This window comes from Anopheles funestus (genome assembly GCF_943734845.2).
Source record: "Anopheles funestus chromosome X unlocalized genomic scaffold, idAnoFuneDA-416_04 X_unloc_31, whole genome shotgun sequence".
In the NCBI taxonomy this organism is placed as follows: Eukaryota; Metazoa; Arthropoda; class Insecta; order Diptera; family Culicidae; genus Anopheles; species Anopheles funestus.
Window position 1 is genome coordinate 287,501 of NW_026045156.1, and position 6,409 is coordinate 293,909.

Consider the following 6,409-nt stretch of genomic DNA (forward strand, 5'->3'; position numbering starts at 1 on the left):
AGTCCTCTACACTACCATCAATAGTTGATAGGGCAGACATTTGAAAGATCTGTCGTCAGTCGACAAGCGACCATACGATCTGCGTCCTTATCCAGACTTCAACTCAAGCCGCCCGGAGGCGATTGGTTTAACTAATAAGTGCACCAGTTCAGCTACCCGCGAGGGCAACAGTCCCGGCATGTTGCATGTATTAGCTCTGGATTTTCCACAGTTATCCAAGTAACTAGTGGTAGGATGATCTTGTGAATTATAGCTGTTATACTGAGCCTTATGCGGTTTCACATTCATTTATGTTTGTACTTAGACATGCATGGCTTAACCTTTGAGACAAGCGTATATTACTGGTAGGATCAACCAGAATTCGTTCCACTACAGACACACACTCGCTTAGTGGGAAATAAATTTCCACACAACTCTCTCTCTCTAGAACCATATGGAATGGCTCTTTGGTGTTGGGTAAGGCACCAATTTGTTGGGGTGTAACGGTCACCACCAACTTTAAGTTTGTTAGGGCACAACGGAAACCACTAACTAAACTTTAGGAAACTAAATTTCCTCACACATTATCTCTCACCATATTAGCACTAGGTGCTATCCACGATTGTACAACGTTTCAACTCTTGAATCGACCGTAGGGCCGCGGAATTGCTTCCGGGCCCCTATTCTCGCTATTAATTGTTCATCTCTTTCAATACATCGAGTTCGTTCCATTGGGTAGTTCGCATGGCGAACGTTTTGATGCAGCCCCCTGGGGGACCACGGCACTTTACACCGGGTATGGTGTATGCGCAACCTACAGATAACAATAAACCCCTTATGCGTGTGTAAACCGATGTTGGGCTGCTCAACATCTTTCACGGTTACATCACTTGCACCAGAACCCACGGTGCCGATTTGGTAATATGTTGTACATTTACTCAAGATGTACGCTTCGGCCCCTTATTCAGGGGCTCAAGCTATTACCAGCAAGAACAATCCTCATCCAGACTTGAACTCGAAACACCCGGAGGCGAACGGTTTAACTAATAAGTGCACCAGTCTTGAATCCATGCGTCGGTGGAAACAATGCCGGCGTGTTGCATGTATTAGCTCTGAACTTAGCGAGTGATTGCCTTGCAGCTGTCATACTGAGCGTAGAGCGTGATTATCGCTCACTTGAACCATGTTGAATGGCTCTTTGGTGTAGGGTAAGGCACCAATTTGTTGGGGCGTAACGGTCACCACCAACTTAAGACTTGCTTATAGGCATTTCAACGTTTTCAACTCTTAAATCGACCGTGTTTCATTATCATCTCTTCTTCTTATTAAATGCATCGAGTTCGTTCCATTGGGTAGTTCGCATGGCGAACGGTTTGATGCAGCCCCCCGGGGGGGACCACGGCACTTTACACCGGGCATGGTGTATGCGCAACCTACAGATCACCAATATATTTGTGATCGATAATGCACACTTCTTACACGACTGACCAGTCGACAGCGCTGCCTTCCTATTATGCGTGTGTAAACCGATGTTGGGCTGCTCAACATCTTTCACGGTTACATCACTTGCACCCGAACCCATGGTGCCGATTTGGTAATATGTTGTACATGGTCTCAAGATGTACGCTTCGACCCCTTATTCAGGGGCTCAAGCTATTACCAGCAAGAACAATCCTCATCCAGACTTGAACTCGAAACACCCGGAGGCGAACGGTTTAACTAATAAGTGCACCAGTCTTGAATCCATGCGTCGGTGGAAACAATGCCGGCATGTTGCATGTATTAGCTCTGAACATAGCGAGTGATTGCCTTGCAGCTGTCGAACTGAGCGTAGAATGTGATTATCGCTCACTTGAAAGGGTCAAGCCCTTTCGAGTCGTCCGGTTTTTACGCCAGACGACTCGGTTCACCATCTTTCGGGAAGGGACCGTCTCGGTCGCAAGCTGCTCCGGTCCCCAAACAACCTGCGACAAATGATAGGAAATGCCGACATCAATATGTGTTCAGTTTGGTTTATCGCTCATAGGTCTTTTTGACCATCGATCCCTGATTATAACTCTCAATTAAACAGTCAGGAGAGTAAGGCATGCCCATCGATATCTCATCGACAGGCGATACCGCAAGAACGGCCAACGACACATCAGGTGATCGATTATTGCTACGACTTTTGCTTAATCGTTTCCACTCCTTAGAGAAAGAAACCCCCGGGGACCGTCTCGGTCGCAAGCTGCTCCGGTCCCTAAACAACCTGCGACAAATGATAGGAAATGCCGACATCAATATGTGTTCAGTTTGGTTTATCGCTCATTGGTCTGTTTGACCATCGATCCCTGATTAAACTCTCAGTAATCCAGTCGGGAGAGTAAGGCATGCCCATCGATATCTCATCGACAGGCGATACCGCTTGAACGGCCAACGACACATCAGAGGATCGTATCTTGCTACAACTTTTGCTTAATCGTTTCTTCTCCTTGGAGAAAGAAACCCCCGGGGACCGTCTCGGCCGCAAGCTGCTCCGGTCCCTAAACAACCTGCGGCATCAAATGATAGGAAAAGCCGACATCAATACGTGTTCAGTTTGGTTTATCGCTCATTGGTCTTGTTTGACCATCGATCCCTGATTAATACTCTCAATTAGAAGGTCGGTAGAGTAAGGCATGCCCATCGATATCTCATCGACAGGCGATACCGCATGAACGGCCAACGACACATCAGAGGATCGTATCTTGCTACAACTCTTGCTTAATAGTTTCCACTCCTTGGAGAAAGAAACCCCCGGGGACCGTCTCGGCCGCAAGTTGCTCCGGTCCCTAAACAACCTGCGGCATCAAATGATAGGAAAAGCCGACATCAATACGTGTTCAGTTTGGTTTATCTCTCATAGGTCTGTTTGACCATCGATCCTAGAATTCAACTTTCGAGTAAGGCATGCCCGTCGATATCTCATCGATAGGCGATACCGGTAGAACGGCCAACGACACACATCTAGGATCGCATTTACTCTTCCTTGGATGGATAACCAATACCCTAGGACCGTTTCATCGCGAGCTGCTCCGGTCCTCAAACAACTCGCGAACCACCGATAGGATGATATTAGGAATGGCCGACTTTCATCCTTTAACTCTCAGTTCTGCTTACCAAAACATAGGTACTTGGACCTTAAAGACCACTATATGTTCCCCGATCGGGGGCAATCGGAACGTCTATCCATCATCAACATCGTTTCACTCATTCCGAACCACCAAATTGGACAGACAGTACCATATTCACCAACCGATTGCTTCAACTTCGCAAACTGTATGGTAAGTTCTACTAATTTCACATCTTACCATCGACTAATAGTGCATAAATCCACTTGGAAATCACTTTTCCTTGGTCCTCGGACCTTTTACGACAACGTCCAACAAATATCCGAAGTCGTTTCCCAACTTAGACCAAGCATTTCGTATCTTTACTTCTAATCGATTTTTTCTCGCATAATTGACGATCAAAATCTAAAAACCACATTTTGAGCCAGAAGCAGTCGTCCGATCGTCCTGGGGGTAGTCTCAATCGATTTAGAAGGGTCCAATTCATAAAGATACATACTCAGTCAAAATCATGCTTCTGGCTCACCTACCCCCTATATAGTAAACGAAAGCGTACAGGCGTGGAAAACGTGCCATTTTTCTCCATCACGGACTTTTTTTTTCTCGTTGCACCGACTCTAGTAAAAAAGTGAAATTTTTTACTAGTTACCAACTTTTGCAAATTATCATCGGATATCACTTTTTATGGTCTATAGTAAGTTCTTATCACGTTTTAGTAGTTTTTGAAAAAAAAATTTTTTTGAACTTTTCAAAATTTTTCAAAACAAAGTTTTTGTAGGCGGTTTTGTGTATGGAGGGTTACTAGTCTCGGGGTCACTGTTTGACCAAAAAACCACTATATATCATTCGAAAGGTAATTTCAAGGGCTACAAAAAATTGTTCTACGGCACCCCCCTCCGACGTCTAGTATTCGAGTTATTGGCCAAAAACCATCACTTGAGCGATTTTTCGTTCAGGGTACCCGACTCTAGTAAAAAAGTGAAATTTTTCTCGATTGACCAAGTGTTGCAAATGACCATCGGATTTCACTTTTTATGGTCTATAGTGAGTTCTGATCACGATTTGGTACTTTTTGAAAAAATTTTTTTGACGCACTTTTCAAAATTTTGCAAAACCAAAACTTTTTAGGCGGTTTTGTGTATGGAGGGTTACTAGTCTCGGGGTCACTGTTTGACCAAAAAACCACTATATATCATTCGATAGATAATTTCAAGGGCTACCAAAAATTGTTCCACGACACCCCCCTGCGACGTCTAGTATTCGAGTTATTAGCCAAAAACCGCAACTTAAGCGGTTTTTCGTCCAGGGTACCCGACTCTAGTAAAATGATGCGATTTTTACTAGTCTAGGGAACTTTTTGGCCAAAAATCAAGTATATGTCATTCGATAGATAATTTCAAGGGCTACCAAAAATTGTTCCACGACACCCCCCTGCGACGTCTAGTATTCGAGTTATTAGCCAAAAACCGCAACTTAAGCGGTTTTTCGTCCAGGGTACCCGACTCTAGTAAAATGATGCGATTTTTACTAGTCTAGGGAACTTTTTGGCCAAAAATCAAGTATATGTCATTCGATAGATAATTTCAAGGGCTACCAAAAATTGTTCCACGACACCCCCCTGCGACGTCTAGTATTCGAGTTATTAGCCAAAAACCGCAATTATAGCGGTTTTTCGTCCAGGGTACCCGACTCTAGTAAAATGATGCGATTTTTACTAGTCTAGGGAACTTTTTGGCCAAAAATCAAGTATATGTCATTCGATAGATAATTTCAAGGGCTACCAAAAATTGTTCCATGACACCCCCCTGCGACGTCTAGTATTCGAGTTATGGGCCAAAAACCATTCATACTTGAGCATTTTGCTCATTTTGCCTGTACGGGTACCGGGGACTAGTAAAATCAGGCCAGTTTTACTAGAGTAGGGGTCCTTTTTGGTCAAAAAAACAACTTTTGCTCGTTCGATAGGGAATCGATAGGGCAACAAAAAATCGTTCTACGACCCCCCCTTCCGATGTCTAGTATTCGAGTTATGGGCCAAAAACAGTTTATAGCTAATTTTTCACTCGATTTTTCACCAAGTATCGCACATTACTCCGGTTCTATACATTGGATCGTCAATCTTTAAGATTTTATGGGTAGTTCCAACTGTTTGCTACATTTCATCCATACATCACCAACCGATTCAATGTCTGTGCTAGAAGTTATTAGAGGAATAAAAAAATTTACCCTTGGCTTTGGACCGTACAATTTTACCCATTTTTGGCCCATATTTGCCCCATAGCTCCGCCGGTATCCAAGATATGGCCACACTTTCTTCTGGCCATGGGTAGATGGCACTTGTGGCTAGATTTCTTCCATGCACCACTAATCGCTACCATGTCTGTGGCCGGAGCTATTCACGAAAGCGCCTCGCGCACTTGGTCGGATTTTTGGTCCAACTTGCACCATTTTTGGCCCATATTTGCCCCATAGCTCCGCCGGTATCCAAGATATGGCCACACTTTCTTCTGGCCATGGGTAGATGGCACTTGTGGCTAGATTTCTTCCATGCACCACTAATCGCTGCCATGTCTCTGGCCGGAGCTATTCACGAAAGCGCCTCGCGCACTTGGTCGGATTTTTGGTCCACCTGGCACCATTGTTGGCCCGTATTTGCCCCATAGCTCCGCCGGTATCCAAGATATGGCCACACTTTGTTCTGGCCATGGGTAGATGGCACTTGTGGCTAGATTTCTTCCATGCACCACTAATCGCTACCATGTCTCTGGCCGGAGCTATTCACGAAAGCGCCTCGCGCACTTGGTCGGATTTTTGGTCCAACTTGCACCATTTTTGGCCCATATTTGCCCCATAGCTCCGCCGGTATCCAAGATATGGCCACACTTTCTTCTGGCCATGGGTAGATGGCACTTGTGGCTAGATTTCTTCCATGCACCACTAATCACTACCATGTCTCTGGCCGGAGCTATTCGACGAACAACCATCGCATTTACCTAGGTACTTTTTCGGATTTTTGGTCCAACTTGCACCATTTTTGGCCCATATTTGCCCCATAGCTCCGCCGGTATCCAAGATATGGCCACACTTTCTTCTGGCCATGGGTAGATGGCACTTGTGGCTAGATTTCTTCCATGCACCACTAATCGCTACCATGTCTGTGGCCGGAGCTATTCACGAAAGCGCCTCGCGCACTTTGTCGGATTTTTGGTCCAACTTGCACCATTTTTGGCCCATATTTGCCCCATAGCTCCGCCGGTATCCAAGATATGGCCACACTTTCTTCTGGCCATGGGTAGATGGCACTTGTGGCTAGATTTCTTCCATGCACCACTAATCGCTAC